The sequence below is a fragment of the Grammomys surdaster genome, unplaced genomic scaffold (assembly GCF_004785775.1).
Source record: "Grammomys surdaster isolate TR1022 unplaced genomic scaffold, NIH_TR_1.0 147758, whole genome shotgun sequence".
Classification (NCBI taxonomy): domain Eukaryota; kingdom Metazoa; phylum Chordata; class Mammalia; order Rodentia; family Muridae; genus Grammomys; species Grammomys surdaster.
In genome coordinates this window covers 1-11018 of record NW_021622850.1, presented here as the reverse complement: position 1 = coordinate 11018, position 11018 = coordinate 1, and the positions used below count along the sequence as shown (strand labels likewise).

General features: G+C 46.1%; 1 pseudogene; it reads right to left on the bottom strand.

Moving 5' to 3' along the window:
* Positions 1-2275: 2275 nt before the first annotated feature.
* Positions 2276-2809, bottom strand: LOC114615787 (annotated as a pseudogene).
* Positions 2810-11018: the final 8209 nt, after the last annotated feature.

Here is an 11018-nt window from a genome sequence, read left to right as displayed (position 1 = left end):
GACCAGGCTGGCCTCGAACTCAGAAATTCACCTGTCTCTGCCTCCCAAGTGCTGGGATTAAAGGCGTGTGCCACCACTGCCCGGCGAAGGATGGTCTTATCTGAACTAATTGTAGTGAGACGATCCACTATTTTCTGAGCTGGTTCCTGAACTGTATAAGAGTGAAGAAAGTCAGTTGTGCATTCGTGAGCTTCAAGCAGCACACACACATGTATGCATTTCTTTTGTTGTGTATGCACACACGGATTTCTCTCTGCTATGCTTGCATGCTGCATTTCTCTGTGACCAGCGGCTTCAAGACCCTAGCATTGTGATTTCCCCACAATGGTGGACTGTTGCCTGGAGTTGTGAACTAAAATAAGTAAATTCTTTCTCTCCTACATTGCTTCTTGTCAGTATTTTAATTTTTTAAATTAGTTAATTAATTAAATTTTTTTAAAAAAATCACAACAGAAGGAAGACTAGTTCAGACACTGATGTCATCTACCTTGGTTTCCTAATTTGTGTCATAGGAATCATGCCCGACTCGTAGGATGCTTGTGAAGACTGAATGACTGGCGACCAAAGGATCATGTGAGTTCCAGGTGTCTGACCCATCTGAGTACCTAACAGAAAAAGAAGTGTTCATAGTAGAAATGGGCATATACTAGCTATGCACTACAGACCGGACAAATGGGTTCAGGGAAGGTAAAAACGTTTACCTGAAGTCAGACAGGAAGTCCCTGAGTGGCCAAGCCAACTCCTGACTGTTCCCCCGCCCCCTCCCTCTGTTTACTACACTGAGAACCATTGTAAACATAAAATGTTTGTGGTCCCAGACTTGGTAGCTCAGACCCAGGTCCAATTGACTCCTAGGGGATGCTGCTCGCAGCCCAACTCTCAAATATACACGCGTTTCCCAGTCCCTTGGGTCTTCTATTTGGCTCCCAGCCCTTCAGCAGCGATGCCTAGGTATCTGTGCCTATTTCAAGGGGTGCCAGAAAGTCTGCAGACAAAATAAACTACGCTGTAAAAAGACCAAGGGCATAAAAACTCCACACACCTTGTTCTCCTTGTAATAGTATTTTCTTTTAAAAATAAATATTTTGTAATGCTCTCTTTACTGTCTTGCTGATACACACATAAACATCAATAAAACACACACCTCTTTAAAAGTATATATATATGGCATTTTCCCACAATTTAAATCAGCTTGGAGTATACAGGGTTTTTTGTTGTTGTTTTGTTTTTGCATTTTTGGTTGTGTGTGTGTGTGTGTGTGTGCCACAGTTGATGCCAAATGTCTTACCTTAATTCGTCTCCAGTTTTTAAAAACTATTTTCTATTTTTATATAGTGTATATTTTGCAACTTTGTTCTGATATAGTCCTATAGCACAAAGGCTGAATTAAGAGGAAGGCCCATGCCTTTCGTCTTTGAGGCATCTGAATGCAAACAGAACTACACATTCTAACAGCTTTCCTTGTACACACTGGATGCTGGACTCAATTCACCTTTTTTTCTTAAAAGTCTCCAAAGATGAAGACAGTTTAAAAATCTCGGACGAATAAAAATGTTGCTTATTAAACTCTCCTCTGGCACCACCTTCGCTTCTCTCTTGCTTTGAGGTGAGTTCCTCCTGGTGGTTTCTATCTCTTGCTCTTTTCCTTGGTCCTGTATGCCCCCCCTCTCCCTCCTGTGCCCCTGCCCCATGTCCCCCTCCCCCCCATCACCAAGCCTCGTCTTCCTTCCTGGAGCAGACTTCTTCCATCAGCAGCCCTGGGATGGGCAGCTCAGTCTCCCTCCTTTAAATCTCTGACCTCCGTTTGTTTACGGATCCTTGCTGACCCTCTTCGGTCACATTCAACACTTTTTCTCACTCATCCTTCTAGTACATTCTAAGCCACGGTTCTACTCTTTTGTTGTAGGTTACAGTTACTGGCACCTTTCGCTTTCTCCAGTGCATCCTTAGCTTTTTCTTAAAAGAGAGCGATTTTCTCTTTTGCGCCTGTGAAAATGACAATCTACTTTATTTCACTGTAATTTAAGAAGAGGATATGTGAATTCTCACTCTGTGTCTGGGGATCTAAATCATTAAAAAAAAAGTCAGTAAGCATCCTCTCTTCCTTCTGTCCTTTTGTTTTGTGTTTTCTCTATCTTCTTGTTTAAGCTTACTTTCTCTGTCCCTGATTGTCCTCTCCATCTCTCTCTGTCCCCCCCCGCCCCTGTCCTTCTCTGTCTTTCTACTCATCTCTGCCTTTCTCTGTCTGTCTCTGTCTCTCTTTCCTCAAAGTAACATTTAAAGCACATTGGCAAGTTTTTGTCTTTGTACTTCTGGCTAAGGGTCTCCACAGGCTTCTTTATAGACTAAATACCATCAGACACAGCAGATACTGACCCCTTACATGTTCTGGGAAAAGTTTTTCTCATCCGAATATTTGGCACCTGACCTTTATCACCTATGTCCTCAGGGGCTGCATCTGCTGGGAAGCATTTAATAGTAGCAGACCTGTTTCTCACATCATTGTTACGCTTGTCACTGACTTCAGGGAGAGTTTGTGCAGAGATCCTTCGAGCGTGGTTTCCTCTGTGCTGACTTCCATGAGTTCTGGCTCGTTTGCACGCTTACATTAAAGTCTCTTGTCAGATAGCTTAACCTGTCGAATTTTGTCTTGACTTCCAGAGGCACCCAGTCTTCATTCAGTTTGATCCATTCTTTTAAAACTTTGTTCTGCGGCAAGTTGAAGTCTCCAAAACTAATGCTTAATTTGATGACAGATATTGGCCTTCAGAGCAACCATTTTTATCATCTCTGTTTTCAGCTATTGTGGCTATCAGTAAAGTTCGCCACACTCAAAGATCCTGCAGATGGGTTTAGCTTTCTGCCCCATCGGTGTTAGAAATAAGCGGTGCCGAACAAATCACCCCATGCAACAGGTCTCTCGTGGGAGGTTTATTGGGTGGGGGTGAGAGGTGGCCTCTGGGAGAGGGTGGAAGGAAAGAGAGAGGGGGCAGGGAGGACGAGTCTTTTTATCTTTTATGTGCAAAGTGACGTGTGGTGGGGGCCACGGTGTATATGTAAAGGGACGGATTCGGGAGTGGCACTGTCACCTAGAGATGATGTGTCTCATCGTTGGGTCTGGGAGCTGGCTGTAAAGATGCCTGATTGCTGTGAAGTCGCTTCTGGCTGTCCATGGATGCATCTGATGCTAACATTCCTCACTTTTTTTTTATCATAAAGAGAGGGAAAAGTAGGGGAGGCAATGGTGAGGCAGGAATAAGGGTTGGTCTGCTTCCTGCTGTCTAGGGGCATTGTCAGTTTTGGGGCTTACCTGACCCTCACCATCGGGGCTCATTTGATAGTTGTTCAAATCAGGCTCTTCTGTAGACAGTGGTTGGTAATCCTGCAAAAGAAACTGATTGTTTGGTTGGAAAACTTTTGAATTTGTCGTTGAAGGAATATGGAGATGAGGTTTGATGAGGCAGGGAGCAAATAGTAAAGCCAGAAAAACGAGAAGAGGTGTTAGGAAGGACAGTATCCACGTCCATACGGGGTTTTCGAAAACCCAGGAATTAGAGGCATCATGTTGTACTCTGTTGTTTTGGATGTCTGATTGTAGCGGCTGGGTTTTGTTTCTCACTGTACTGGACTGGTTGATGTAGAAGCAACATTCTTCTTGGAGCAAAAGGCAAAGACTGACTTCTTTCTCTGTAAGAACATCTCGTCTCCATCAGTTCTGAAGCACCACTGCTGCTGGGGAATCGATCTGTCTTTGGAGGAAGAGCATAGTTTGGGTCACTTCTTGAAGACTGTTCTCAAGCTGGGGAAGAGAACTGATTGGATAAGATCAGAGAAATAGTCAGCCCTGCTGTTCCATTACCAGCACCTACAGTTATTGCTGCCGTGACCGGGAGCGGCACGAGTTCAACTGTGCTCCTGTTATGTTGGACAGACACTGAGTCTACAGCTGGGATTGGTAGAGAGTCTCATCCATGGGTCACTCCTGATCCAGGGAAAAGGATCACCAATGTACAAACTCCTGACTATGATGTACCTGAGTGACACAGAGAATTGATGTGTTTTGGACTGAGGGATACTGTGGCAGAAATGAGCTATGGTTCTGTTGCAGTCAAGGGAGCTCAGCGTTCCTACAGAATGTGTCCCGGATGTCTTAAAACAAGCTGCTACACCAAAAAGAGTGATAGAGAAAAGGTATGGGGTCATGGCAACCTCAGAGTCAGGGCAGCTGATAAAAGGTGAGGGGAGGTTACTTGGCAGTACCCCTGGAGAGGTTGTAAGTGGCACTTGTGAGTTAGTTCCAATCTTTAAAGTGACCAGGTTAGGTGACATTAAGGGGGAGGTTCGTCAGCTGGATCAAGAATAGTAGAAATTTCTTCTGGTTAAGATTTTCATAGCTAATAGGAGTTGAGTTGGGGACCAGAAAGAGCAAAGAGAAGGCCTGGAGTGAAGAAATGCCTTGGATATAGAGAACCTCCTTCCATTTTCCCGATTGCCAGCAGTAATTATGAAGATTCCTTAAAATGGCAGAATCAGACGTGCTGTTAGGCGGCCACTTGGAGTCGTTATCTAACAAGTAACGGGGTCAGACTTGATTGCAAAGGTGGATAAGTTTGGAGGCCTTTAAGTCAGATGCTAGATTTAGAAGTTTGAGGTTTTCCAGGAGACATTCCAGTGAGGATCCTGGAGACACGGTAGAAGAAGAGGCACCCATTGGGTGAGTAGAAGCCAGTCACTTGCCAGTTCCAGTGTCCTGAGGACAATGTAGTAGCTAGAAAAGACAACCAAGTCAGGTCACTAGGTTGTCATGGGATGAACTTAGGGGCTGAACTCAAGTCAGTGCCTGAGCTAAGGCCAGGAGAACAGTCCACCAGGCCCGAGCTTTTGCAGCATCAAGAAAAGAACTCAGAGGAGAGAGGAAAATCTCACCCAAGGGAAAATGTCCTAGAATTAGGAGTCAGCGTGAAGGCCAGTCATAAAGATGGTGGATTACTCAGTCTCTGGAATCAGTAGATGGTGGCCAACCATTCCTTGAGACCAGGGACCCTGTACACTGACTAGGACGGGAAGCTGGTGTTTGGATGGAGGGAAGTGATCCAATGACTGGAAAGTGAGCCTGTGTAACAGGTGGGCCTGTTGGATAGATGTTAAAGTCGGTGGGTATAACCCCATTAGGGTAAGCATAGTATCCTCTCTGGTTGGCTTTCAGGAGGGAAAATTTATCCTCCAAATAGTTAATGAGTTTCAGCAAGGTTTAGTGGTGTACAGGATGGCTGACTGAAACCAATTTTACCTGCATTTAAGCCTCCTCTCAGCCTGGTGAGAGGGCCAGGTGCTCTGAGCTCTGCCTGGCCAAACACTTGACCCTGGCCACAGTGTGAATCTGCAAGGGGTCTTCCTATTGTCCATGTGGCGCTGGGTTCCTCTTAGACACACAAGCACAGGAGTTGTGGATCAGGGAATGGAATTTCAGTGAGTCCCTGGAAGATATTCAAGCCAACATCACTCGGTTCTTTATCTGTAGTTTATTTATGCACTCTGTGTGTAAGGATCTCCCTAGTGTAGAACTTTCTCCAGGGAGCACGAAGTCCAAGGAACGGGGCAAGGGTTACACTACAATGTGTGTAGCAGTGGGGGATGTGTAGGCCTTTGCAGGGAGGTGTGAAAAATGTTTCATGAGGGCTTGACGTGAGAAACTGCCTTCCCCAGACTCCCCATATTAGAGCATCAGTGTTAGAGATTCATCACCATCTCATCTATGCAGTGACCGACCACTGGTCCCAATCAGCTTGCTGGGAAAGGGTGGTGGGTTGAGCTGCCCTGAGCTGAGACAGGAGACGGAGAAGCTCACAGACTGGCCTGGCAGAAACAAGAGAGAGCCTGCCCTAGGAAAAGGAGAACTGACTCCTGAAAATTGTCCTTTGATCTCGATTCATGCACAGTGGCAGATGTGTGTTCACATACACTCTCTCTCACACACACAATTATGAAATAATGAGAGACAGAAAGAATTATAGATTTAACCTCCTCGTTAAACTCCCTGGGGCCCTTTTTAGAAAGATGCAAACCCAGTGTCTTTAGCTTGTGTTGCTATAACAGAAAACCAGAGGCTGGACAGTTTATAAAGAGCAGGCTGCTTGGCTCACAACTCTGGAGCTGGGAAAGGCAAGCGCATGGTGCTGGTATCTGTCGGGTCTCTGTGCTGCAGAATAACGAGGCCCAGGTTTCAGATGGTGTGAGGATGTGGGGGAGGGGCAGGAACAGGACCTTGGGGATGGGGGTGACTTAGCTTTTGACCTGAACCTATTCCTGTGATTACCAATCCACTTCTATGCTAGAGGTATTACTCTATTCATGAGAGTCAGGTCCGCAGGCCCGTGTCACCTCATTAAAGTCTTCTTCTCTCAACAGTGACACTTACGTTTCATGGTAAGGTAGGTGTGTCTGTGTGTGTGTCTCTGTGTGTCTGTGTATGTGTGTGTGTATGTGTGTGTATGTATGTGTGTGTATGTGTGTATGTAAGTGTGTGTGTATGTGTGTGTATGTATGTAAGTGTGTGTATGTGTGTATGTATGTATGTGTGTGTGTATGTATGTATGTATGTGTGTATGTGTGTATGTGTGTATGTGTGTATGTATGTATGAGTGTATGTGTGTGTATGTCTGTGTGTGTATGTGTGTGTGAAAGCCAGAGAACAGCACTGAGTTTTATTCTTCAAGTGCTTTGCACTTAAAAATTTGTTTTTTTGAGACACAGTGTTTTCACTGGCTTGGAACAGGCTAGACTTTCTGGCCAGTGTGTCGAAAGGTACAGCCATCTCTGGCTCCTCAGCATTGGGATTGCAAGTGCTTGCCAGTGCTTGCATGGCAAATGTCTGTCCTGCTGACTGAGATATCTTCCAGAGTGAGCGAGGGAGATAAGGCTTCTCATGCTATGCAGATGCAGCGCTGTGGCCCCACACCCACACCAGCTCCTGCCTTCACACTCCTAACTTCTGTTTCTCTCTGTCCTCCCTAGAGTTGCTGATGCTTTTGACTGAACTCTGCTCTCTGCAAGGGACACAAGCTACACATTCAGTGTCTTTCCCTGGATGGATACCCAAATTGCCTGTGAAGGATGAAAGGGATAGAGAAGGTGTTTGTGGGATACCCTCAGATCACAGTGTGAATCTGACATTTGCCCAGCGAGAGAAGGAAGGGAGGGAGGAAGCTGCTTTGTACCTTTCAGAGAGCAGGAGGGAATCCCTGGAGCTGGAGGGAGCATAGACAGGGGAGGAGGAGAGGAAGGCAAGAAGCTTGCACACAACCTGAAGGAGCCCTGAGCTTTGATATGCTGAAAGGCGCATATCCGTTTGCCCTGGAACCTCCAAACAAAGACCCCTACCCGGTCTAGAAAGCACGTGCTCAGTTGCTGGCTGAGTAGCCCAGGGAAGGCAAGGTGCTTGAGGTGCCACAGAGACTCTGAGGGTGTGGCAGCTGGTTGTCTGTCAACAACACCCTCCCACCAAGCTCTCCCTGGGAGATCTCTGCATCTGCATAAACGCCTTGGGATGTTGTTGGAACTGTGGATGGACCCAGAAAGGGCCACATGGCCACAAGTGAGTCAATTCGCTTCCCCTTCCCCATTAATTTACTTTAGCTGGCAGATTAAATGAGAGAATGTATGGAGGGTGCCTGTCACAGGACAACTGTGTTGGTAAAGGGGTATTCTGGAGAGAGGTGGCTTGTTTCTTCCCCTTGTTAGCTGTGGGATCTTAGACAAGTTACCTAACTTTGTTGGAAGTCAGATTTATCCGGTGAAAAAAGAAGATAATAAGTTTTTTACTTCGTGAGTTGTGGGACTGAGACGAGATAATCCAGCACAATGACTGTTATGCTCTTCGTGGCCTGCAGAGGGCAGCATCCTCACAGAAATCCAACTGAACCTGGCGTTTCAGAATAAGGTGTTCAAAAGCACAGCACAGTGATACGGAGAGGACCAGCAGCATCATCGAGCCTTTATTGGTGGGTGGGCACAATAAGCAAGATCAAGAAAAAGAGCAGGAATTTTCAATCAAAAGGCCCATGTGCATTTAACAGTGGGTACAGGAAAACGAAGGCTTCCCATTGGAAGCGGACCTCCCGCTCTGCTGTTTTGGACATGCTTTGGAGAATTCCAGAACACAGAACAGGTTGTAACTGGAGACCAAGTATCCTGAGAGAAACTGAGAAGGGAAGAGCTTTGGGCTTGCAGGACACGTGGGGCCAGATGCTAGCACAATCCCTCACTAGATAGACTTTAATCACTTCATAGTGGGATGTGGCACAGGACCAGCCAGAGACAGGAGGCCATTATTCTTTATTTCATGCCAAATGCCCTGGGGTCCCTTTTTGATTTGCCCTGCTCTCCTGAAGGACACTTTTCTCGGTTCCCTGGCATTTCCCTGGCATTAACCTTTAAAGTTACCCATCACTACCATTTGTTCTTGAGTACGATTGGGATTCTACCTCCTGACCCCTAGGCATCTCCTGGGGCCATCATTAACCATCACTAAACAAAGTCCTACAGCTTGTGGCATATTATTTTCTTTTATGCTGATTTCAACACAACGGTCGAAACCCCACATTATTCTTCAGCTCCCCTTTCTGCTTCCCCTTCGACTTAAAGAATTTCTCACACCACAGGTGAAAACGAACCTTCTTTATCACGGTTGACTGGCAATGAATGCCCTGCACAGATGTGCCAGCGTGAAAGAATTCTAGGGCTGACGGATGAGTGGACTCTGAGTTCTCTTTTTGAGAATGCGCAGTGGACATGTCCTCTGAGTAGCTTGCTGTCTGTTGAAGCGAATGGTTCACTAGCGTGGATGCCCACCTGTTCTGAGTTACAGAGGTGAGTGTGTACAACTCGGATAGATGTAACTTGTCCAAGTTCCCCCAGAGTCTGCGCCTACTTACTTACCTCCCCTCCTCAAAGCCTCAGGTGTTCCAGGCTGGTCTATCTAACTGGCTGTGTAGCTGAGGATGACCTTGAGTTCTAATCCTCTTGCCAGTACCTCCCGGAGTGCTAGCATCACATACATTCTTAGTTTATTTGGTGCTGGGGATGGAACCTTGGGCAAGCACTCTACTGAATGAGTGACAGACAGGTCAGGGTCTGTGCAGAAGAACCAGAGAGCAATACAAACTCTAACTCTATTCCCAGTGTATGTGACTTTGGGCAGGTACATAACTTCTGATGACTCAGTTCTCCCAAGTGTAGGTGAGACCTTCATTCTCAGTTCACCTCCCACGTGGTTGCTAGGCTGGGTTCCTATTTGCAGAACACCCACAGCAGGTGCTGGGCGGTCACTGAGCCCCAGTCCGTTGTTTTGTGTCATTGTTACCCTGCTTGTCTGGGCTGGGGGTTTGAGGAGCCGAGTGTGTGAGAAGCCACAAGATGCCTGCGGTGCGTGAAGCCAGATGACAAATTTCATCAGTAGACGATGGCTTTGTTGCACTGAGCTGAGTACTTGAACTGATACATATCCAAATACTTCTTTATATAGAAATACGATTGTTGTGGAAAGAATGCAAAAATTGTGTGATATAAAAAAAGAACTTTCAAAAATCGAATTTATACTGGAAGCAATGACACCCAACCTGCTATCTCTGCCTTGACTCAGGAGCTGAGGCAGGAGGATTGCTTTGAATTCCAGCCAATCCAGTTGTTCCACAAAGTAAGTTTGAAGATAGCCCAGCCAGACTGCATAGAAACATCCTGTCCTCCTACCTCAAGTTGAATGCCCTTCCTTCCTTCCTTCCTTTCTTCCTTCCTTCCTTCCTTCCTTCCTTCCTTCCTTTTCCTTCTTTCCTTCCTTCCTTTGCTCTTTCTCTCTCTCTTTTTCTTTCTTTCTTTTCTTTCTTTTTTCTCTCTGTTTTCTTTCTTTCTTTCTCTCCTCCTTCCCTGATCCCTTCCCTTTCTTCTCCCCACCTTCCCTTCCTCCCTCCCCCGCCTTCCTGTCTTCCTTCCTCTCCCTCCCTCCCTCTCTTTCTCCTTTTATCCCTCCCTCCTTCCCTCTCTCCCTCTTTCTTTTATATTTTTTAGTACTGGGGAGTGAACCCAAGAACCATTAGAGAGTACTCAGGGGAAGAGATGCTTCAATTCTCCCCCCATCCAGAAGCATGCACTGGCTTTAGATGTTTCTGTTGGGAAAAGGTTGAATAATTATGATAATTCATGGTGGTTTCCTTTTGACAAAATGGAGAGGTTTTGTGAGTCAGACTTTCTAGAGTCTGGAGTTCACTGGCACTATCAACTGTTCTTAGACAGAGCATACGTTATTCACAGAGATAGGTGCCGCTGATGTCTCAGGCCGTCTGTGGGCAGACAGCACTCGTGAGGTAAGTCCTCTGTAGTGCTGCATAGGTAGCAGGGATTTTAAGTTGTGAGATGATCTCAGTTGTTCACCTTCAATCTCGTTGAGCTACTGGGACAGGCGGGGGCGATCAGGGAGATATGGTTTCCAGAGCACACTGGGGTCATCTGGGTCTCTCCGGCACCCTCTCTTGATCTCTGTTCGCTCGCTCCATCTTTCTGTTGGGTCTTAAATGATTTTACATTTGTCTCATTCTTGTCAGGTGTTTGCTTTTACTGACAGCTTACTAAGGCACAATGAAGAAGCCACTTAATTTCTTAATAGATGCATTTGGACTCCTTCCTTCCCTTCTTCCCGCTTCCTTTTTCCCTCTTTTTCCTCCTCTTTTGCTAGAGAACCCAGGGCTTACTGGGCAAGAGGTTCCCCACTGAGCTACAAATCTAGCCCGAATTTTAAGTTTTTAGACAGAGTTTCTTTATACCACCCAGGTGGATTTCGAACCTGTGATCTTTGTGGCTCAGCCCCCTCGGGCAGCTGGGATTAATTGTGGGCATGTCATACCTGGCCTGATCCTTTCTTGAAGCCTGTTTGCTTCCATAGAGGACAAGGGCTATTTCTTTCTAAGACAGCTGCAGATACTAGAAAGTTCACCTTAAACAGAATTCATGGCTCATATGAGATCCTA